At 41.1% G+C, this 25935-nt stretch overlaps 1 long non-coding RNA gene across 1 annotated transcript in view; it reads right to left on the bottom strand.

The window, feature by feature from the left end:
- LOC146862855 (uncharacterized) overlaps positions 1-25538 on the bottom strand; it is a 165837-nt gene extending 140299 nt beyond the window's left edge. Inside the window, exon 1 of the long non-coding RNA XR_014978190.1 lies at positions 25393-25538. This is a non-coding gene — a long non-coding RNA (uncharacterized LOC146862855). The remainder of the gene's footprint in view (positions 1-25392) is intronic.
- Positions 25539-25935: the final 397 nt, after the last annotated feature.

The following is a 25935-nucleotide window of genomic DNA, read 5'->3' as shown; positions in this document are numbered from 1 at the left end:
CCATATTAGAACGTCTCACTCTCAAAACTTTGTATATATTATCAAATCGATTGAGACACTGACATATAGTTTACATTGAATTAAACTCTAAAGATATGCCGCGTTTTTAAATCATATTGACAATATAATAAATGTAAAGTAAGCAAGATTTAACGCCGACTGGAACCCAGCCACCTGTATTTACTGTAAGCACCATAGGAAAATATCGCTCTCTACAATACATTTATATTTGTCTTGTTAACCATACTATAAGTATGATCAAACACAATGATGACATAGATAACCAGACCCAAGATACGATTCCTACGTATTTTGATGATATAAGTATAAAGCATGGTATAACATAAGAAGATAGTAAAACAAACACCGGCATATTTGAGGAATCGTATGTTGGGTCTGGTTATCTAGGTCATCATTGTGTTTGACGACGGTTTATACGCGACCAATTCCCCGCAGAAGTCGGATATATGAAAAGAAAGATCGCCAATGCGGTAAGCGTGTTACTCAGAAGATACATACACGCTGCGATGTGAGCGCGTTTTCCATCCTAGTTACCTTAATGTAGAATTCTCTACTTTGGCTCATTTTTTCATATAGTGAGGCATGTTTTCCTTCTGCTGCCGTGTATATTGATTCAACACTGCACTGCAGTAGTCGCAATCAAGTTGCGAGGAATCTTTATCAGGTAATTTACCACCTTATAGTAGGGAGCGCGTTTAGAACAGAAAATATGTTTAATTGCCAACTTATTATCGTGGCAAAATATAATAAAATGCGTTCATTTAGATTTTTGTTTTAGTGATCCACATCTTGTTTCCGTTATATATACCTGGATGAGTGTTTGTAATTTACCTGCGGTCCGTTAGAGTTGTTCTACAGGGTGGTATTGGTACCACGCCTATCAAAGTAAGCATAATACGTAGGCATCTATAGCCTTTTGTCTGTACTGTTATATATGAACTATGAATCATCATCCTTCAGATATGTTAATACATACTAGTTACCATCATTGCATATCCTGATTGAAAAGCCATACAACTTTCTCTGTTATTAGCTATAAGTCTATATGTATATGAATATATTCCTTTCTGTATATCAAAAAAACATATGAAGAAAGAGAGAAAAAAAGTATTGTATGAATGATCAATCAATTTATGAATTGTTTTTAAAAAAGTATAACAATAATACAATGAAAATATTTATTTATAGTTGTAGTGGTTGATTTGCACAATTTTGTATAATTGATTTGTATTCACACCTAGAACATATGAGTCTTTTTTGCATTTAGAAGCTTGCCATAGTTTCTCTTACACAAAAACACTTGTAGATACAGACAGACCTCCATTGAAATGGGAACAAGCAACTCAGTGGACCCACTTCTGATGGCTCCTACCTGTGAAATATGTGACATTCAGAGACAATAAGGTGATATTTGCCAAGGTTTCCAAATAATTCACCTAATATGCCAGTAATGACTCTGACGCCTCCCTTGGAGGCTGACATGATTGTCTCACACCTGTTAGTCCAGACTAACCTGCAAAATCATGATCATCTAACAATGTCACAAAAAGCAGAGATTTCTTAATATTATCATTTATTTGTTTCCAATTCCATCAATGCACTCCCTCCATCTTGGACCACAATGTCATGTAAGGGCATAACATATAGACATTTGAAACACCAAAGTCATAAATATGCACTTAGTGAGTCTCACCCTCTACAACAAATGGGAGGAATTTAGTCACCGTGGCAGAGTGTTTTGAAGCAAAGGTAGGCCTTCGATGAGCATCGCATAATTGATGGAGTCTGGGTTCTAATGAGTGACACAGAAGGAATTAAACTAGAGTTTTAAGTATAACTTTACCCATGACAAAATCTGTCACTCATGGGGACGTGTAACCATTGGTTCTCACCCATTCACAATTAATGGCTTCTTTGATCTGTGAAAGTGAGACATATTTCATCTGAGGCTTTAACTGGTATGGTAGTTGCTGAACTGAGGAAAGTGTGGAAACAGCAACCAGTGCATTCAGTCACTGCAATGGAAGCAGGCTGGATTTCTCGAGATTTATTGTGATTCAAAACTATGATCAACACTTTGACCACTTTGAAGATACTATCAAAACCCTGGACCAGCATGACTCCTGCTTACTCATACTCCTTGAACTTTCGTCAGCATTCAACATGTCAATCATGACACTCTCCTAGCGCTACTTGAACAAAGAATGTGTCTATCTGGCATCATGCTAAAATAGTTCATTTCTTTTCACAGTAATCGCATAAAACAAGTCAAAATGAACAGCTCACTATCTAAGAATCCCCAGTCAGGTGTAGAGTCCCTCAAGATTCCACCATCTCTCCCACACTCTTCAACCTTTATGTGGCAACGCTGACGGATATCCTCCAGAATTAAAACATCGCCCACCACATTTATGCTAATGACACCCAGTTTTACGTGAACATTATCACCAGGGAAGATATCATCCAAATCAACAACACCCAAAACTAGCTAGCATGAAATCACCTCAAATTAAACTCCATAAAAACTGAAGTCCTTCACATCTCACCACTCTGCACCACCATACTTATATTTAAATGGACCAACTGATTTGGCACCCTCAATTGCAAACCAACCATTATTGAAACAGCAAAAACCCTCGGAAGAACTCAGGACATACACCGTGACATGCAAGCTCACATTAGTGCTTCCACTCGCAGTGCTACCCACCAGCTCTACCTACTCAAAAAAGTGAAATCATTCATCCCACCCTCAGACTTCCAGACTGCAGTACAGTCACAAGTTGTATCCAGACTAGACCATGGGAGTGCACCCCTAACAGGTTTACCAAAATCACGAAGAGCTCAACTTAAGGCAACCCTTAGTGCTGCTGCAAGATTAATAACAATGCTTCGACCATATCATTCCATCTCTCAATAATCTCCTCTGGCTCCCTTTTAAAGTAAGGATTCAGTTAAAAACTGCTAACCTCACACACAAAGCCCTACACTACAATACTCCATGATATCTCAACCAAAAGCTCACAATAGCGGGAGTTAGCTAATCCCTTAGGAGTGCTGAGTCCGTATGACTTGAACCCCAAGATTCAGAAAGTTAAAGTCATACTCTTGTATTTTCTCTGGGTCCGCCCTGACAATATGGAACTATCTTCAACCTAAGAGTTGTATGAACCCGTCCAACATAATCTTCAAAAAAGAAGTTAAAAACTGCTACTTAACAGATACCTCCCTTATGATCTATGGCCAAGGATGACCCTAGGTCTAATTGACTCGCTTCTACTTCAAAACAGGAGTGTGAGTCTCACAAATTAGACTCATGTAATATCACTGGACTACGAACTTTGAGAAAGACTTTATTTGTATTTATAATTTGTTAAAGGTTTTTATTTGTTCTGTAACAGTGTGGGTTGTTCTGTGTACAGCGCTTTGATATTCTTGGGTCATGTTCGTGCTTAATAAAACTCTTCAAATAAAACACTTTGGTGCAGGTCCTTGGAGCAAACTCTTGTCCAATGGTTGATCTTTGAATTGATGTTCATTTCCAATGATCAAGAACCAATACAATCTTTGATCAAGTGTGAGTATTTGAATATGCATAAAAGTGTCAGGAATGTGAACTCCTAACATAAAATCATTTGGACATACCTCGCAGGATGTCAGAATAAGTTTCTCCCTTCAGGTCCATTACTGGGCAGAAATTTGATACCATTTGATTTCCATTAACTTAGCCAGGATGTAGATATATATTTAATATCAGCAGTTCCAATAATTGCTACAGAACTTCTGATATTAAATGTTTCTCTACATCCTGGCTAAGCTAACAGAAATCAAATGCACTTGAACGAATCAATTATGTTTCAACTGCTATATCAAGCCAAAACAAGTGCAATATTAATGTAATATTTACCAGTGCTACCATTTTATGGCTGGGGAAGAAGATCTAATATGGAATATTGCAGTGCAATCACTTTTCACACAATGGCTACAAGCCTTGTCAACTCCTTTACACACATGAAGCTGAGAGTATTAAATGGTCAATTTTCTGCCGACACCTTGATGCAATTAGCTCACAGTGTAAGATCTACAAAAGCTGTCTTGGATTACACCATCACCTCAATTGAGTTTTCAACTACTTTCAAATACTGAAGATCAACCATCGACAGAAGAGTGATCACCACCTGCAATCAATGATGTTAATACTAAATGAGTACCTGGTGCAGTGCACCAGAGGCAATGGGAATATAGACGAATTCCAGAAGATAATCAGAAAAAGTGGAATACCACCACAAATGCAAATCCCATATATTGGATTAAAACATCTCTTACAATCTTTTTATTTTTTTTAATACAATTGCAGTAAATACTAAACCGAAGCATCCGACATCATGTGAACAATTTGCTAATCAGCTGAGAACCACCTTACAATAAAAAAAATGACTGCTCCTAACTAACAACCAAAGGATAACAACCCCATGATCAACAATAGAACTAAGGGAGGAAAAAATACAATTAGCAAGGAAAATCAAACTTACAATGCAAAATAAAAAATTGGTCCTTATCAAAGAAATCAAAGCACAGTGATGTTGTTACAAAAAAAAATTGAAATGCAAAAAGAGATTAAACAGATAACTACTATGAAGACTTGTATAAAGTATACTACTCTCATAACCTGAGCAAACATTTGGCCCTGGGTGAATACAATCAATGACTCAACAGGTATACATGTACAGAATAATGTCAATTCTGCTGCTTGGACTTCATATGTTAAACTTCTGTATGTCACCAAAGAAACAAGTGTTAGTGGCCCTAGGTCACTGTCAGAAATTGAAACATTCAATTGCGTGCAAGCAAGCTTTACTAACAATAAATACAAACTTAAAACAAATCCATGAGAAATAGATGATGTGACCCTAGCCGATTGGATTAGAATAGATCGAATCTTGGCCGTGATAAATAAAAGCAGGTAAGATGCCTCCTTATGCCCAAATTGTTTACCAGGTCCCATTCATTAAAGCTAAACCAAGTTATTACATCGACAAATGCTTGTTATGGTTAAAACTAGTCAAATGGAGCTTTAATAATTGGATACAAGTAAAACTGGATGATAATTTGATATTTGCCAATAAGATTTTTATCAACAAAGTTCTTGAACAAGGGTGTGTCTTGGCACCCTTTTTCTTTAATTTATTTGTTGCCGATGCTGAGCAAGCACTGAGCAACCCCAGAGATTACCCCCAAACTAAATGGGTGCCCACTGCTCATAACGCTCTTTGCTGATGATACAATAATTTAAATTATAAAAGTCTCGGCCTTCATCATACATTTAATAACCTAGGTTTGTACTGTTGATTAAACAAACTTGATGTCAACTAGGACGAGACAAAAGTATTGGAGTTCTGTCGCTGCAAGACTCTTAGGCATATCTGGACCTCAGATGGAAAGCCCATTGAGAGCGTACAATCATATAAATATCTGAGGGTTGATTTTCGAGACAAAGGAACATCCACATTACATAAATAAGCAATCCTAAAGTTTGCATTTATAAAATTGGCAAGAGAGTTTGATGGTCCATCGATATCACCCCAACTCAATATATAAAAACAAAATGTCTTCCTTTATTAACCCTATTGGCTAGAGGCCTTCCCAGACAAATACAATATCTGGCGACACCAGACCCAGAGTAAGCTACACAAATCAGTCTTCTGACTGGCTAATTCAACAAGCCACGACCAAATTTGCTTAGAGTTTAAATGCATTGACCAATCACTGGCATTGAATGCAACTATTTAAAAGTACTATTTTAAATTTAAAAAAATGCAAATGAAAAGTCATCCAAAGGAGCCCCCAGTAAGGAATATGATTCGGCACATTTTTCCAACAAAACGCCGTGGCATGCTATCACTAATTCAACACTCAAAGAAACTGGCATGAAATCATGAGAACACAATCTCTCATACCAAAGTTTCTTTTAAATTGTCTAAGCTCATCATTTGAAAATTATTAGGAAAATATATTTAAACATTTGAAAATAGAACCCACAACAAACTAGCCCTCGATAGCTATGAGCACAATAAGTCTCAACCATACCGGTAACTTGCCAACTCATGGAAGTTAAAAATCCCATACTTACGCCTTCGCTTTTGCTTACATGATTTAGGACTGGTTTTACAAAAACAGAAGTATAGCAGATACAACACAGATGCAGATTCGGCAATTACAAAAGTAAGAAATTAGTCTGTGTAATATGCTGTTTTCAAATTTTCTTAACTAAAAGGCAAGAGGTTTTTTCGATCAAATACACAATTTTGTACAGCAGCAAATAGTGTTTGGTTTAACAGCACAGAGGGCACTTGAATAAGCTGTGTTATAAAGTATATGAGCTTTGCATTCAAAACTTTGAACAAATTATATAAATTTCACAAAAACTTCACCCTTTTAAAAGAATTAAAGATTTTATAAAGAGTTGTAAAAAACTGTAATCAAATTTTAAATAAAGTTTGTAAAGTAATTTATTTAATTCTGTAAATTTTGAATAGTTTCGACCATCAATAAAATGTATTTATCCATTAATTGCCTTATCCACGTGACAGACCCTGACCTTTAAAAAAAAATCTTACCTCAAACATGACTTATTCAGGGCCATCTCTTATGATAGTGCGGTTGAAAAGATCTTTGTCTGCCATAGCCAATACCGATAAGTGATGAATTTCAGAATCAGCTGTTGAAACTCTCCTGCTGAAGCGTCATTTCTAATATCAAGCAAACTTAACAGCGTATCATAATTAGGAGGCCTGAACAGTCCTCTCTGACTCCGTTGATAAAATAGTCCTCATATATTTAAAGGGACGCTATGCTTCACTTACTTATCAAGTCTATTAACATTTCAGGGCACCATCAGCTGGTTCTAATTGAAATAATTTCTTTCAGTGTAGCACTAACTGCGCAGATGGGTTTGCTACCAGTCCAATATTTGACCTGTAGGAAATTCCATAGACACTCATCCAAATAATAATATTTGTTCCAATATCTAGGTACTGCAATATATTGATAAGATATTTGTTTGTCAAAGAGCTGCTCTCAATTTAGTGTTTCAACAAGAGATATTTGAATGAGCTCCGTGAGGCAAATTTCAAAGAGAATAAGTCACTGATCTGCGTAATCTAGTGGAGTAGCTGAGAATATTAACAAAAGCCAACATTATTTAAATGAGAAATGAATAGTGTGAATTTCTCGAAGAGTGGGGAATTCATGAATTGTCTCACTTTCTTAGGCCCTGATTGCAAGCTGGGAGGAGTAGGATGGGGTATTTAAATGCCTGATAAAGACGACTACCCCGGGGTGAGGCGTTTAGCAGATGTGGCAAGTACCTCCTATTCTGTGTTTTCAAGTTGGAAATGAAGCATAACATGCAGAATTGCGTTTACACCCATATACAGGCCTCCTAAATGTGATACCTGATTTGTTAACTACGTTGCTTATTTAGGTTCCCAAATAATATTCACATTTGAATTTGTATTTCAATTTGAATTTGAAACAACCTTTGAGATTATGTTATCTGGGCTGAAATCTCACAATTTTTAGCCATTAAAAGCTTTTTGATTAATTCAACCTCACAGCTACAGTGCTAAAAAATTCCGATACCTGTGTTAACAAAAGTTTGCAAAAGGGTTCCGAATTATGACTTGTGTAATAATTATCACAATCTCGCTGTTTCCCACAATGGATTCAATAGGTGAAACCTGCCAGACTGTAATGCCAGAAAAGGCCCAGACAAAAAGCAAAACATAAAGGTTTTGGAGCGTTAAAATACCAATTTTAGTGTGAGTGGCATTGAACATGTATATGTTGGCCTAACAGCTAGAGCGGTTGACCTTGAATCTGGGGAACTGGGTTCGAGTTTTGGCAATGACAGCTGAACATCCTGTGATTCTGGGCAAATCATTTAATCTCCCCATGCCTAACAAAAAGGAATGTGTCCTCATGTAATGCAACTGGTGCCATGTAAAGCGCTCTGATACCCGATTCGGGTCAAGTTTCCTCTATATAAAACTCTGTTAAAAAAAAAAGTGAACGAAGAATTTAAAGCCAGTGTTCAAATCTAAAACTGTAATAAGTAGCTGTATATAGAAATACCAATGACACAATTGTATTTTTGTTAAGAATACTGAAGTATAATAAAGAAACAATAGAGCAAGAAACCACAATATTCATGAATAATAGCCTACAATACAAATTACCTTGAGTTCTGAGAGATGGTCTGATATTCCACTGCAATCGCTCTGGGCTGCCTGGTTCATATCGATTCGCCTGCTGAAGCTAGACATGTTTCTATGCAGGTTTCCTCCGACCGTTATAATAGATTTCTGACTTTCTGGGCATTCGAAAATCCCTAAAACAATCTTGTAAGTCTGTTGCAGTCGCTGATTCCATCATGCACGCCTTGCTCTCAAAATGTTCATGTGCAGATTTTTCACGACGAATCCCACATTCAAAATACTCTCTCTCTGCCTCCAATACCCCACTCAGCAATACACCTGGTTCTGAAATTGGAACGAGTCCCACTTCCTTTCACTAACATATTGCTTGTAAGCAACAGACATCGTATGCTCCCTGTGTGATCTGAATGAGAACGTTAGGCTTAATTAACTGATGGGTGAATTTGACTGCAGTAAAATACAGACGTTTTTCTTTGGCACGATGGATGACCAGTCTAAACCCCTCTATATCCTTGCTTGTAAGTTTGAGGCCAGAATTGCATAAAGTGTTATCAAAGGGTTCCACTTCAGCATATTATGCACATTCCATGCTAGGAACTACTTCTGCTTACAGTAGACGGTGTAGATATTTAAGAGCACTTGTAAAATAAATATTATCTTTCAATTTTTAATACTGAGCCGTTCTGCTGATACTGTGCATCATTGCCTAGACCCATGCTAATCAGTATTGCAGATTGTATACTAGAGTCCAACACTGCAAACACTCTTCTACTAAAGGCCTCAAGGTGGACAATTGTTCTAGCTTTACATACTTAGCAGACAGAAAAAGAATAATATTTATATTTGGTGGATAGAGGACACTGAAATACTGGAAGTATAAAGCATTTAAAAAATGCTTTGAGAAATTCATTAGCCACTGTAAAAATATTAGTTAAATTTTGCATGAGCCACAACCACACGCTTATGACAAATACGCTTATCTAGCCTGGCAAGGAGGTTAATATGCTTAACTTATGCTAGAGAAACAAGCCATCTGATATTATGGAGATTTGTTTTCTAATTATTATACTTATCTGCTCTAGATGTCTTTCTATCTATGATGCAAAATATACCTAATTGTTGCATACATGCGAACAGGCCCGATTCATGTGGGAGACATAATTTTTAAAGCAAAAAATTGCTTTACTTTAGCTGTATTCCACCTAAAATTGCTTATGTTTCAATGTTAGTAAATGGGAAAAATATCCAATATCTCCCTCTTTCTTGTTTCGAAATGTTGCCATGTATTTTGTTGAGCAATTTGATTCAACATAAAATGCCATACGAGCAAGAATAAGTACAGTTGACATTAAGGTGAGAGCATCATATCTAATTAGCACCCAGAGTGAAAAGTTGGGGCCTGGCCAGCCAATTAGAATGCTCCCTTTGGTAGCTATAGTTACTGTTACAGGCCAGATGTCCCTACGGTGTACTGAGGGCAAAGTGCTTGGGGAGCAGGATCAGCCTCTCTCCAGTCTACCTGAGTGAAAAAACACGACTCCATTCACCAATGACGCTTCCGCAGCCTCTTCTGAAGCAACTGGTGTCTGGGCCTAGCAGGACAGACCAGGCACTTTCAGGTCACCCCGCACTGGTGGAACCACATGTCCCAGTGCTAAGTCTCTCTAGTCTGAGGCAGGATGAGACCAAAGACGCATTCCTTCCCTGGCACTACTTGGGCAAAACAGGGGCCCTTTGGGAAACAGTCTCTCAGAGCACACTCGAAGCACCCTTGCCATTAGTTAAGAGGGTCACGCGATTCACCACCTTACTTTAGGGCACACTCTCAGTCAAGCAAGTAATTGAGTCCTGAGGACTGAACCCTCAGGCTAAGCTCTCACACTGCAGCTGCACTGACAGAGGAATGACACCTCCTGAAAGTGCACTATCCTACCTGTTTGCTGAGAGGCCAAGGTCTAGTGTCATGTTACTTGGCCATGTTACTGTGGTCTTCATAAAAAGTCATATATGGCAATAGAAAGGACCCATTATTACTATGGTTAGGGGCCTGGACACATGTGCTGGGGGGTGCTTAGCAGCCTCCCAGTGTTAAAATATGCCAGTAAATCCAATTCAATAAAAGTAAACAATCTGAGAAGACCACAGAGCTTCCCTTTGATTTCTAGGTTTTCATCCCCCGACCTCTTGGACACCCCAAACATTCCTCCACAACAACAAATTCAAGTTAGTCTGAAAGCATCTTAGTCCATCAAAGTCTCCGGGACACCACACTGGACTAACAATTGCCATAAAATCTTACTGTCTGTGATCCGGGTACAGAGAACACTAAGGCGAGGCACCCACTAGAATGTACGCTGGGCTTTATAAAACAAAAACAATAATCACAAACATGCATCAGAATGGGCTTTGTACACAATATTGCTGTATTAGAAGACTGTAGCAATGCCAACCACATATGATATGGCCATATGCCCTCCATGGCCTTTTGGGTGTGACACCTCCAGCTGGTAGCTATACAGCACATGTTTATAACATGAAACCCTGCCGCAGGATGTGATCTGTTCCCTTCTAAGGTGGGACTTGCAAGGCTACATCATTGGAATACTAGGAATTCTGGGTTCTGCTGCAGCCTATACTGTGATTTGAGTCTCATGCCCTCTGTCCCCAGCCCTAAAGAACTCATCGCACTGGTAGAGTGATAACCCCGTCTTGTACACTGTGCCTGTGCTCAGCTTGTTCATATGTAACATGTTTGCCTAACTCACCAATGTGCATGAGTCTGTTTGCCATCACTTCTTCCCACTTAGCCATTTTACTGAATGCTTGTGGTACAGTTTCGGTGGCTGACACCTGAACCCATCCTAGACATACTAGTTCCCCCAAACTATCACATCACAAGATTAGATAGAATTGACAGTTCAGGCGGGGGTGTTGCCTGCATACATCAGAGTAACCTCTCTGCGAAACGCGCAAACTCGTCGGCTCTTGCTTCTTGTGAATACCTATGTCTAGACGTCACTAACAATAACAAACCAATTTGCTCATTACACTCATTCTACCATCCTCCTGGAAACAACTCTACCTTCATTGAACACGTAATGGATATCCTAACCACAAATGTCAGGCAACAGATCATTCAGATATTCTTGGGGGATTTCAACCTCCACTGGGATGACTAAGACGACCCAGAGGTCAACAGCTTCCAAACATTTCTATCCGACCTGAACTTGTCCCAAATCTGTGACAGCCCCACCCATGAAAAAGGTTCAACCCTCGATCTTGTAAACTCCAAAGCAGACTACACCCACCTGGAATCGATTCTTCCCTGTGACTGGTCCGACCACCACATCATCACTTTCCATATCAAGGTTAAACCACTCTCTGTCCAACCCACGAGAATGAAAATCTGGAAGATAAACCTACAAAAAGTCAATCCCGTCTCTCTCGCAACGTCTAGACCTATCCTCATGCCAGTACCGGATGGATTAAATGATGTACATAATCTGACCAATCACTACTTCGACTCCATGAACATGTTATTAGACAAAGTAGCTCCCCTACAATTGAAAAGAGTCGCCACAAAAGACAGACAACCCTGGTGTGATGGAAGGCTAAATGAAGACAGAAGATCACTAAGAGCAATCGAACGACAATGGAGAGCCTCACCATCCCCTAACCACCTCAAACACTGAGAAGCACAAGAAATGCCGACTTCAGAAAAATTAGATGATCAAAAGCAGACTTCATCAGTAAACAATTAGATCAAGCCAAAAATCGTCCCAATAAACTATTCGAAATAATCAAATCGCAATCGCAGGGTGTCTCTCACTCCCCCCAAGCCAATCCAGTAACACTCCCCAATGGCGAGGAATTTGCTTCCTTTTTCACAACGAAAACAGAAAACATAAAGATAGACCTACTTAATGTGCCACTGTTGCATTCCGACTCACCCACAATCTCCTCACAGACCCCGCTCAGGACACAGCTCAGTGGTACTGCTAAGCTAGACCTCAAAAACATTGCCTCCTGGACCAACTTCAATTTCTACAGCGAAGAAAATATCCTAAAGACACTCACGGCTTTGAACCCCTCCAATCACTTCACAGACCCTTTCCCAACAAACCACTCAAAATACTTCATTCCAATGCTAGTTCCTCTATGGGGGGCAGGATCATAAACACCTCCCTTATGCAAGGAATGATCTCACACATCCTCAAAGCTGGTCAGGTATCCTCCATCTTAAAGAAACCCTCAACGGATCAATCAGACTTGAATAACTATCGCCCAATATCCAACATCCCTACCTTGGCCAAACAACTCGAAAAATGTGTGCACATGCAGCTCAGCAACGACATAGACCACTTCAACCTGCTTGATCATTTCCAATCAGGTTTTTGTACAGGACACAGTACTGAATCAGCTATGACACACATAATAGAATACGCACTAAAAATATTGGATCAGAACAAAGCCTGCTTACTTATCTTGCTTGACCTATCCCCAGCTTTCGACACCGTCAAACATAACAACCTACTAGACCTCCTGAAACATAGAATGGGTCTATCTGGAACGGTTTTCAACTGGTTTACTTCTTTCCTCCAAAACAGAACACAATGACTCAAGATCAATCAATCCTTATCCAAGCCCTGGCCAGTCATCTTAGGAGTGCCCCAGGGATCCTTCCTCTCCCCGACACTCTTCAATCTGTTTATAAAACCACTCACCAATCTCTTGAAGACATCAAGTCCCTCAACTCAACGCTACTAAAAACGCAGACCTGGTTGGCCAATAACCACTTAAAACTAAACACCCTCAAAACAGAATTCCTCTTAATCGCCCCACCCAACCAAATAACCATCATCCGTGAGTGGATGAAGCATCTAACAGCACTCGATGGTCAACCCCTCATCATTGAGTCTGCCAAATCACTAGGAATTACTCTTGATTATGAGCTAAATATGAAGAAACACAACAGCGCTGCAAGTAAAGGAGCAAATTATCACATGAACACCTTAAGTAGACTGAAACCCTTCATACCCGCAAATGACTTTAAACAGGCAGTTCAGACTCTTATAACCCCCAAAGTGGAATTGTAATTGTAATTGGCATTTGTAGAGCGCATTATCACCGTCAGGTCTCTAAGCGCTGTGAAGAGAGCCCTGCCCTAGCAAGTGAGGAGATATTTAATAATTAGGTTGTGCCCCATGCTTCCGAAAAAAGGACTGTTTTTAACTTCTTCCTGAAGGGGAGAAGGGCGTGTTCCTTGCGATTATTCTCCGGCAACTTCTTCCAGATTTGAGGAATGGAGGTTGAAAAGACTCCTCCTCCTTTAGTGGTCAAGCTAAAGCAGGGGCAGGCCAGCAAGCCGGCCTCCGAGGACCGTAGCACCCTGCTAGGAGTATAGTTGACTAGACAATTTTTGATGTATGTTGGGGCTTGGCCATAGATGGCTTTATGCGCGATGCAGAGGCCCTTGAACTTGGTTCTCTGCCTAACCGGGAGCCAATGCAACTGACGTAGGAGGGGGGTGGCATGAGCCCTCCTAGGCGCTCTAAAAATTAATCTGGCGACATCATTCATGATGACCTGTAATCTGGCCAACAGATTTCCTGGGAGGCCGATGTACAGGGAGTTCCCATATTCTAGGTGTGACAGTTTCATGGCCAATACTGCCATTCTAAGTGTGGCAAACGTGAGGAGGGGGGCGAGTTTTCTTAGCTGTCTCAGCATGTCGATACATGTTCCTACTACTGCCGACACCTGCTGGGTCATCAAAAGTTAGGCATCAATTTTGATGCCCAAGCTCTTTACGGCCGGGGCCGGTTCAGGATTTGTGCCCAGTTCTTGTGGCCAAAAAAGGTCGCTCTAGTGGTTAGTGTCTGTGGTGATGGCCAGAACCTCAGTTTTATCAGGATTCATTTTGAATACGGGAGTGTCGCTCTCTGCGGCCTTCGCAGAGCATCGACAGCTCCTCTTAGAGCCTCAATCAATGCAGCAGCAAGACTCATCACAGGCTTCAAAAGAAAGAGTCATATCTTCCCTGACCTTCGTGCACTCAACTGGCTTCCTTTTGAGGCCTGAATCCATCTGAAAATTGCCTGTATGACACACAAGGCATTACATCACAAAACCCTGAGATACTTAGCGGAGAAATTGATCCTATCGGGTGGCAACAGAAACACTAGAAGCTCCCACAATCTTCTACTGAAACCACCAAGTTTTACCAAGAAGAAAACATATAACCGTACCTTCTCAGGAATGGCTCCCAGGATCTGGAATGCCCTGCCCCCAGAAACAAGACTGAACCCATTCACGGCTTCGTTAAAAAAAGAAGTGAAATCGATTCTCTTGGCTAAATTCACTTGAACTGTTTCATACATTCCTTTAGAAACCTGCCAATATGTAATAGCTACCACCAATCCATTTACTTAACCTATAGTATTTTTATTTCCATGCTTGTGTATTCTACCTATGTCGGACCTGTAAAGCGTACTGTATGTTATCTATATCTGCCTTGTAAAGTGCTCTGATACCCGCTAGTTCGCGCTATACAAAACCTTCAAAAATCTCTGTTCTAGGTGTTGTTCGACTATCATTCATCATTCGTATGACTGTATTGTGCTTGAGCTTGGAATTGTCTACAGACGTCCTCCCAAATTAAACACTGCCGGATTGTTTGTGCTTTAAAATAATGATACAGTAGTTTTAAATATGGATGTTTCTCATTCCTAAGGAAGAGTATTTTAGATTTGGTGAACAGACAACTCACTGAATTACACCTGGGCATATTGCACTTTCTGCCATCTTGTTTGGTGACAGTCAATTGTCTTTCAGAGGATGGGGCGCTGGAGCTTGCAGTGCTCACAGTAATACCGCCCTGTGGTGAGTTACGGCCCCCTGTATTACCTTAGCATGCTGTGCATTTGCATCAGGTACTGCTATTTGTCAAAGTGCCTTTCAGCAGACCTTCTGGTGATTGGTTGAGGTTACGTACCTATGCACCATGCGCTGGTGCTTTCTTTGCTTGTGCGTCATGCCCACTGCCTCTAGATTCTCTGTTTTCTAGTTTTATTCCCTTGCCTCTCCTTTCTGGTTGCATATGGAATCAGTCACACATTACATTAAAAAAGGTGGGCGCATTGGCTTCAGGGACGTGGAACAGGTGCCCAGCATGACTTGATTGTGTTGAGTCGCAGGGGTCTGATTGGATACCTCAAAATGACAGGCGCATATTGCAGTGGTATCCATCTTGCAGAGGATGGGGTGGTGTTCTGAGCTTCAGGCATATCCTATTGGTGTGATGCATTTATTTGGATACCTCACATCACAACACATGGTGCTTACAGATAAGCAGACCATGAGTCATACATTAGACACAATGGTCTCGATTCACAAAGGTAAAAGTAGAACAAAAGTCTAAATTTAGTACTTCTCGGTATTCACAAAGGTAAATTACTACTAGTAACTTTACTACTAGCAATTTTACTAGTAGTAACTTTACTAGTAGTAACTTTATTAGTAGTAAAGTTACTAGTAGTAACTAACCTTTGTGAATACCGAAAAGTAGTAAAGTTAGACTTTTGGTCCAACCTTACCTTTGTGAATCGGGACCTAAGTTCTAATCCTCCCGTCCACCATTTCCATGATTCCCTATACAGCTTGCGGTGGGACTGGAGGGGGGACGCTGAGGTGGCAGACTGTGCTGTCAAATGAAAGAGAGTTTTGTGTATTGGATTCAAATTTGGCTTCATTCTTGTTGAATTTATACTTATTGAATTTATGGTTTGACTCATCCTGCTGAACTCTGATCTCCGATGTTGTAGTTGTAAATTGTACTTGATCTTCATTATTGAAGATTTTGTGTGCTGAGATCCGTTTTGGTTGTGTAAGAAATTTGTAATTATATTGGCATAACATTTTCTTACACCTATAGCGTCTGCACAGTCAAAGTCCTTGTCGAAGGATTTTTAAATCGCAAACGCCAATAAGACTGTGGAAGAGGCAGTTGTATGCCAGGCGTGCATTTCAAAAGTCTGCAGGTAGTCTGCTGCCTGTCAGAGCTGTGCATCTGTGCGTGTGAGAATGCTATAAATGATCATTCACGTGGCAGGTGTGCGCCTTCTAAATGCTGATAGGCTTGACGCAGGGAAAGTGGTTGTCTCATATTTGGATTCGATATACAGCTGCAATTTGGTTGTTGTGTGACCTGGGTAAATTATGTGTGCTGCTCATGGTATGGATTGGCTTGTTGTCGCTGTTGGTCACTATGCAGTCATCAATTTCGATTCCATGAATGGAATAGCCACTATTCTGGTGAGTGCGCCTGCACACAGAGTTTTGCCTGTTGTAGTTTTCCTTTATTGCTGAATGTCATCGTGTCAGCGTGCTTATGCCCACGTTTGGTGTTGAGTGAAAAGAGTTACTATCCAGTAATGGCAGAGGGTGTTGTGTTTTTTGACTGTATTGCAGTGCTCTCTACGTCTGCGCTTTGATATTTGCTCGATTGAAGAAGCCATAGTTTTCGACTGTTTTGTGGTGGTGATGACCATTTTGACAAATATATATTTGCATCTAGAAAGGACTTCACATTGTTGATCAGTTCCAATGCATGTTGGAACAGAGAACCAAATACAGCAACAACCAGCGAGCGGGACTACAGGCATTTCCTCCTTGGGAAGTTAGGAGAACCACAGTGGTTCCTGTTACTACACGAGTGCGTGGGATTGAAAAAGGATTGACACCAAAAATGTTGCTTTCATTTTTAATGCCATGTCAGTTGTCACGTGTGTATATATTTCCTGCAATGAAGCTGTAATATTAAGTTAGTAGGTTTTGCCATCTGTTTTGGAAGTTCTTTTGTTTCTTTTAAAAATACTAAACTATTCTTCCGGTCCACATGCAAGGGGGTACTCCTTAAATAAAGGCAAGACACAAATTATTATTAACGAAAAGATACCCTTGCCAGCTCTATGTCAGGTGGTCTCAACAACTGTGCCAGGATGATTCACCACGGCCCCCCTCACACGCATGACACCTACGGTGAAATGGAAACACAACCATCCACACAATTGATCTCACAGATATACATTCTGGCTGCTCCCCAACATCTTCCCAAGCTCACCCCCAAGTTAGTAGTTTTGCTTCTTCACCAGCATTTCCGACCCGATGACTCTCAAACGGGAACGCATTCATGAAAAATTGTCTGTGATAGCACACAAAGGGAAATGTGGGGATAAGACATCATTCCACGCTCATGGGAAACTAACCCAGCCAGGTTCTAGAAAGCATACTACTACAGAAACAGAGTCCGGCAAGGGGGTACCTCCCAGGACTTTTTACTGTGCCTAATCTATAGTGTTTGATATGCAGTAATGAGGTACATTCTATTCTCCACAGTCATTTTTCATCTGTCTGCAGGCACTTGTCAAGATACTATAATGATATTATGTGTTAACTTGTAACATGAAATGTTAAATCCCAATAAACAAATGTAAACAAAAAAAAACAAAACAAGAAGATACCCTTGGTGTGGTGGATTATAGAGTTGTGAAAAACGCGGTGTTTGTGAGTGTTACCTTAACCGCAAACACAGACAAAACTAATAAAGAGAATGTAGCTCCTTTGGCTGATAAGACCAACAAAGCGCTCGTTAGGCTAAACAACTTACATCTATTCCTAGTGGGTAGATGTAATGTAGTAAAAATGATATTTTTCCCTAAAAGTTTGTATTTAATTAGAGCAATACTACTAGAATTTTCTAATCGGTGGTGGAAGAAATATGATGGCCTTTTTTCACAATTTCTTTGGGCCTATTTGTGATCCAGAAGATCTATAACATTTTTGTAACTTCCAAAAGTTAGGAGGGGCGGTGGGCTTTTCCTAACCTTAGTTATAATACTGGGCTATCACCCTACAGCACTGTGCCGTTCTTCTGCATGAATGCTTTAGCAGACATACGCCAGATCCTCCCCCACCTTCAAATTGCTAATCAGCACAGAAGCCTGGGGCTGTCTATGGCGACAGCTAGAACTCGGGTATTAAAAATTAAAAATGGGTGCATTTTAAGACCCTTCTTTGTGCCTTTAAGGTTTGGACATCAGTTCAGAGACTGTTGGGTATAGGCAGACTGAACTTTTAAATGCCCCTTCGGGGTAATAAGAACCTACCAGAGATCTTTGAGATTTTCATATGGATTAATGCCGGAATTAATAAACTAGGGGCATTTTATTCATCAACCGGCCTTATTTCATTTAACGACCTTAGAACAGATTTGATCATAATCATAAAGATTTTTTTAAGTATCTCCAAATCCTGAATGTTTCACAACGCAAATGGGGCGGGTCGGCAGGGTCTTTAAAAATTGAATTTATAGAGAAACTGACAGATCCGAAACATCCTGAATTGGTACTATATACAATCTTCTCAATAATTTAATGAAAGATGATCTAGAAAAATACTCTGCAAAGTGTCAAGTGAAAGTCGGATTTGGTATTTCACCAAGTTTTCTCATTGGCACAATCCGTGTTAATTATCTTTTCTTTTATATTATACTCCATACAGAAATGCAAAATGGAAGGAACACGCTGTCCACTATGCACGTTGTACGGGGCTGGCATTGTCCATTTGTTCGCTACCTGTGGCTCTCTATCTCCTGTGATCGATGAAATAAAAAAAGAATTTCAGAGATAAACTCTCCCTGAAAGTATCTTTAACCCCCTCTCTGATATTAATGATGGTCAGTGGTGGCTCGCAGAGGCAGTGCTGCGGGGCGGAGGGGTGTTGCGGGGGAGGGGCAGTGTGGAGGGGAAGTGGACTCGGATATACGACGGAACGGAGTAAAGTAAGTAAATAAATAAATAAAACTATTTACCTTGCGCGCGCTGCATCGCCAAGCCACCGCTGCTGATGGTACAAGAAAGTGTGGAATCAGATGAGGGAGGGGCTTTGCTCTGTATCTCTATGGCTATTTTTAGGTTATGTGTTGCCTCAGCCTGGCTCGACACTAATCCTTCCTCTTTTCACCAATGTCTGGCCCGGCTTTTATCAGTGTATAACCTGCAAAAGGCGGTTTATGCAAGAAACGGTCTTCGAGAAAGGAAAAAGGGCTGAGAATCTGGGACTGTTTGAATAAGGGGGGGGGGGGGGTAATTATTTGGCCAAGTAAAAAATAATATTTGGGGCACCCTTGGCCTGTACCACATTCTAAATGCACTGCTACAATCTATTTGTTACTGCAATGAATTATTGCAATGCTTTAAGCCACTTATTACTCTAAGACACATGTGGGGCTTATTATATGATGAGTTACTTTGTCACCATAATGAATTGATGTCATTTTTTAACTGTGCTACTCGAAAAGCAAATATTTTGTCACAAGCCTATTAATATTTGGCTGAATTTCTCCTGTAAACTAATGTGTTGGGTTGGGGGGGCGGGGTGGTGTATTGGGGTTTTTCTTTTTGTTTATAAAAAAAGTAGAAAAAGATACTAGTTTAGAAGTAGTCTGGCTATTGCTTATCAAACATATCTCCTAGATATTATGGAATGTGGATGAGATGCTATGCTGTATAACCCACTCTATAAGCCAATATTTAAAAGGGATGTGAGAGTCTCTTAATATCTCTGCATGAGGCCAGATCTCATTCTGATGCTTACTTCCATGTGAAAGTGAGTCTATGAACACGTCGGCCCGAATGTTGTGATAGATATAATGGTCTACATAATTCATTACAAACTTCAGTGGAATGTTCATTTTCTTTAGAGTATAATCCGTTATATGAAAACTGGAACCAATCTGTCCAGTTTGCTGACAGTTTTAGGTGAATAAAATGTATGTGCTATAAGGCTTAATTTGACAACTTTTACATTTTGGAACACTGTGTACATAGTCTCATAGAATGCAGGACGTTATAATGTGTGGCCATTTCTGCCCAATTGGTGACCAGGGCTTAATTTGTAAAAGAATAAATGCTGGGACCCAATGTTTTGCTCAGAAGCCTTGGCAGGCACTATCGAACTTGGGGGTGCCGAACAGTAAGGCTGACACATCTTGATTCCACCGCATGCTTCTTTCATCCACCATCAGGCGCTCCCTGTCCCACTATCTCCTTATTGCAGGTTCTCTTTCATTCAGGGATTTAACCTTTGTCACTGTTTTTCCGTATTTCCCTTCTTCCATCTTTCCCCCTTTTGTCCCTTCACTCTCACTCGCTCTGGGTCAAAGTCTGATAAGGGAAAATAAGGGTTGGTCCAAAAATGAGTGCTGGTGGGCCAACTCACGCACGCTCCGGCTCAAATTAAGCGCTGCTGCTAACAAGTACATTCGGAGGCTGCAGCTAAAGACAATGCTGCTCAATGAGAGACGAGGATAATCTTCCACAGGAAATGACCTCTTTAGAGGCAGAATTAGTATTTGGAACAAGGAGTTGTTTGCAATACACCAGGGAACACCACAGATTATGAACATCATTCTCTTCCACTGATCACTGTAGGGAGCACTTAAGTCAAGACAGTCAACCACGGAGGAAGGATTTGCATAATGTGCGTTTGATTAACCTGTGAGCCTTTGAGGGAAAAAAAAGCTTAAGGAAGCAACTGTAGTTGGCATATGTTCAAATGTTCAGATTCTTAGTTTATGCTCATAAAAGCAAACAAAGATGATCATTTCAAGCGCTCTCCCTTACTTGAAGCACATACTAAATCCTGCCTTTTGCAAACATAGATTGTACTTGAGAGAACCGCCCCTCTTTTCCAATAGAGAACTATTGACTGAAGGCTTCGAGAACAGCTCGGCTTTTATACTAATGCAAAAAGAACAATTGATGGACAGAAGCAGAACAATGTCATACATTCAACCCAGTACAGAGATATGCCCTAAATCCATCGTTTTTTTGCTCCCCATGCCATTCCAGTTTGAACCCAGCCATTTGCAAATCAGTCTTGACTCTGCTCCCTATGGAAACAGTCCAGCACAAACTGCCAGACCAGGTCCTCCCTGGACTGGAAACAAGCATCCTAGGACCAGTTTCGGGATAACACCCCTCATAAGCCGGGCTAGCTTGACTCCAGTGTTGTGGAGAGCACTTGGCCCACATATGGACATACCAGTCCCACTCGGGGTGACACATGCAACAAGAACAATTAATGGACAGAATGCAGAATAATGTCATACATTCACCCCAGTACAGAGATCTGGGCCTAAATCCATCGTTTTTTTGCTCCCCATGCCATTCCAGTTTGAACACAGCCATATGCAAATCAGTCTTAACCCTGCTCCCTATGTGAACAGTCCAGCCCGAACTGCCGGGCCAGCATCATGGAACTGGTTTCGGGGTAACACCCCTCATCAGCCAGGCTAGCTTGACTCCAGTGGCGTGGAGAGCACAGGATCCAGGTCTAGGCATACCCCTCTCACTCGGGTTGACAAATGCAAAAAGAACAATTGATGGACAGAAGGCAGAACAATGTCATACATTCACCCAGGTACAAAGATCGGGGCCTAAATCCATTGGGTTTCTTTTCCCCATGCCATTCCAGTTTGAACCCAGCCATATGCAAATCAGTCTAGACCCTGCTCACAATGTGAACAATCCAGCCTGTACTGCCAGGCAAGGTCCTCCCTGGACAGGAAAAAAGCATCCTGGGACCGGTGTCAGGGTAACACCCCTCATCAGCCAGTCGAGCTTGACGCCAGTGGCTTGGAGAGCATGGGACCCACAGCTGGGCATACCCATCCTGCTCAGGGTGACAAATGCAAAAAGAACAATTGTTGGACAGAATGCAGAACAATTTCATACATTCACCCCAGTACAGAGATCTGGGCCTAAATCCATCGTTTTTTTGCTCAGCTTGCCATGTCATCAATTGTTATTTTTGCATTTGTCACTCTGAGTGGGACGGGTATGCCCAGACATGGGTCCCGTGCTCTCCATGCCACTGAAGTCAAGCTATCCTGGCTGATGAGGGATGAAACCCCGAAACGGGTACTAGGATGCTTGTTTCAAGTGTAGGGAGGACTTGGCCTGGCAGTTCGGGCTTGACTGTTCCCTTTGGGCGCAAGGTGAAGACTTATTTGCATATGGTTGGGTTCAAACTGGAATGGCATGGAGAGCAAACAAACGATGGATTTAGGCCCAGATCTCTGTACTGGGGTGAATGTATGACATTATTCTGTATTCTGTCTATCAATTGTTCTTTCTGCATCGGCTTTTATACTAAGCATGGAATCGTGCTGCAAAAGAAAGAAAATCAAACACTTACAAGACTAACTTCGATTTTTGCTTTGTTCAAATGCTTGACACATAACCGACAAACACAAACATAGACATAAACAGCTTGAACAAAACGCCCGTAGACACAAGACAACACAGTTACAGGTATTTATACACAGGTTTGCAAAATGCACACGTAAAGGAACCTATAACAACAAATAACATATATACACTTACCTTTGTACACACACAGACTGCACACAGGAGTAGGCATAGACACAGACAAGATACATACAAGCACACAGTCCCTCTCTAGTGCATATGTCACTATCAGGCAGGTGAATGTGAAGTGGATGCATGTTTCTGTGATCCCTGTAGGTGCCAGTGCTGCACACCGCATAGCAGCGGTCCCACAAGCGACTGGTTTACCTTAGCAATAGTGTACTCGTCTGATGGTCCCATCAAAGCGCCTCGTTGTCAGTGTGCCATTGGGCTGGTGATTGACCCAGTCAGTAGCTCTGTATGTCTGGCAGTACTCTGAGAAGAGTTAAACTCTGGAGGTCAGAGCGGTAGGATGCGTCAAGGGAAGCAGGAGGTGTGCACCTTGTGAGGTACTCTCCTGGAGAAGTCTTTAGCTAGGACGATCCCCACTATAGGACAAGCAGTGAGGCAGACTGTAAGAGATGGACCGTAGGCACTAATCCAAGACTAAGGAGATTTTTACTTCGAGAGACCCTTTCTGAAGATGCAATGGCCCTAGACGTGGCAGGCAAGAAGGTACACTGGATCTCAGTATGTGAGCCCGGACATACAGGCCACCTTTGAGATCCACAGTCTAGTAGTGATTCGAAAATAGAAAAGCTTCCTATCTTTTATTATGTGTGGATGCTGGCATCACTGCTGCCTGTCAGCCATTCAACAGGCTTAATGGCCTAGCTGTGAGCATCACAGGTGGAACATTCCCATGTCAGTACCCTGTAAGGAAGGACAGGAGTGAATATTTACTCATTGTGATCCACATGACTGTGCAGGTTCTCCTACGAGGATCATGGATCATCCACATTTCACCTAGCTGGTGGGTGTGCCCAGAGTGAGGGGTGCCATAGGGATTAGGAGATAGGGTACTTCTGGGTCCTGGTGAGTGTAACAATTCCATGTTGATATCCTGACCTTTTCATCAAGAACTCATAGTGCTATCATATAGATGCGCTGACTTACGGGAGCCACTATTTGTACTACTGTATGAATCATATGTACCATCCATGGTATTTGATGTGCTCTGTTTAGTAAATCAGATAAGGGTGATTATGACATAGTAATTGCTGCACTGAAAAAACCCACTCCTGTTATGCTATCCAGGTCAAATTCAAATTGGACAGGAAACTATGGGCTTCATTGCAGCCTCAGTCGACATGGATGAACCTGGAAATACTAGGAGCGGAACCACTTATCCTGCTTCCAGTCTGGAATCATTTAAAAAGCAGTTGCTAAGAGCTTATAAGAAACTCTAAATACTCACCAATATTGGATGTAAGTGAGTATTACCACTATAGATGTGAAGCACAAATATTAAATAAAATAATAAACAACAGATGAGGAAGTGTGGTATGTTACAAGCATTGCCAAAGTGAATAGACTTGAGTTTTACATTTTCGAATTCTTAGGAACAATAGTAGTAGACGTATGTGTAAGATTGCCTTTTATTTGCTGATTTTGAGGGACTCACAAAAAATACTTAGGAGAATCCATGAAAATATATTCAAATCACAAAGTTCCAGTCTTGTCCTCGTTCTTCTAAACCTACTTGTGGGGACTGTGTGGAGGCGGCTATGGTCAGGGATAATGGCAGTTGCAAATTTACCTTGTTTTTTTTCCCTACCTGATCAACGTTTCCAGGTGGAGACACCCAATCACCTGCATTCCTTTACACCCTAGATATAAGCTCACTCCAAACATCTTTAGGAGTAAGGTTTATGTGGCAATTTAATAGTGGGAAATTTCAGTGGAAATGTTTGTGAATTCACACAAAGTTATGACTCTTTGTCTTTCCATAATTCAAGAAGGCCACCCAACTCCCTTAGAATGATCATTGTTTCCATACACGTTATACAGAAAATTGTGCCACTTGGTCAAATTTCAACAATTGTAAATTTCATCTGAAAGTATAACTGTTGGTAGATCATGATTGTGAGAATCAGGATCTTCATTTCCATTTGAAGATGATACTACTTGGGCATCTTAGTGGAATGTAGATGCAAAGAAGGTTTGGGCAATTTGGCCCTCAAAGATTACATAGTCTGCTTTTAATCCAGAAAGAAAAATCAGCCATGTACAAAGATATCGTACATGCAGGTACTAACTTAAGCAATAAAGGGAGCTGTGGAGACTGCTATCTGGCAACATAGGTGTGCCCCTTACTGGCAGTAGATGTTTCAATGACCATTATTGGGCACGTTAGAAATATGCCCCGTTCGAAGTATGGGCACCTGGACATTAAGTAATTTCAGTGAGTAATAGTTATGAGTTTATAGAAACACTATTCGGTGAATGGATGGTGATTTAGGATTTTAATATGTGGAGGTACATGTATATTTATATGTATGTGTTTGTGATGCATGTGTATTTATGTAAATAACTTGTGTTGTTTGATGATGTATTAGATTTTGGAAGGGGAATTAAAATATTGAAAATCCAATTTTGACATTATAATGAGAGTCAGGGTATATAGTTTAACAAAGGTTGTGCATTTAATTGATATTTCCACAAACACTGAATGCAGTGCATTTATATGGAATGCACTAATGCATGGTAAGAAATGGAAAATAGCGGTCCGAGTTTCAGTCGGGAAAGCAAGATGGCGGCAGCAGTGTAGTCCGCCGCAGCAGCTCTCCTTCTTCAGCCCCAATGTGCCCCTAGCAGGAGGAATATTACCAGTTTTTTTCGCTCACCTTTTTGCCACGGATCACGGATCAAGTGCGGCGGTTGCTGGCGCATGGTGAATGGGTTGTCTCTCTCGCATGATTACGGAGCTCCAGCCGAGCGTCAGGAGGCCTGAAGATACACCGGGCGGAGCCTCCAGGCTTCAGTTGAAGGAGGCGGGGCAGGGCTGTGAGTCGGCTGCCACTGCAACGAGCCAGTGTAACCCTTTGATTTTCAGCTCCCTGTCGCTTCGCTCTTTCTGGAGGTTCTGGCTTGACTCTGCGCTAACCTTTGGGCATAAATTGGCACAGAAAGTGCAGAGAGCAATCTTTGGCCCTAGCTATATAAAAGAACGCAGAAATATGCCTCCAAAGACTTAAAAGCTGGTAAAGAATCTGCGGGAAGGAACTCTGTGCAAACTCAAGGCACAAGCCAAGTGGCTAAGCCTAATGATCCATGCAATTTGGGAAAACAAGTGGATAGCGGGGCAGTTGGAAAACGGAAGACCCCGGCTGAGCTCTCACAAACTGGGGGACGGAAGACAACAGTCTCAAAGACGCTGGAAGAAGGGG

The sequence above is a fragment of the Triturus cristatus genome, chromosome 2_2, assembly GCF_964204655.1.
Source record: "Triturus cristatus chromosome 2_2, aTriCri1.1, whole genome shotgun sequence".
NCBI classification, from domain to species: domain Eukaryota; kingdom Metazoa; phylum Chordata; class Amphibia; order Caudata; family Salamandridae; genus Triturus; species Triturus cristatus.
The sequence above is the reverse complement of the archived record's forward strand: the minus strand, read 5'-3'. Positions and strand labels throughout refer to the sequence as shown.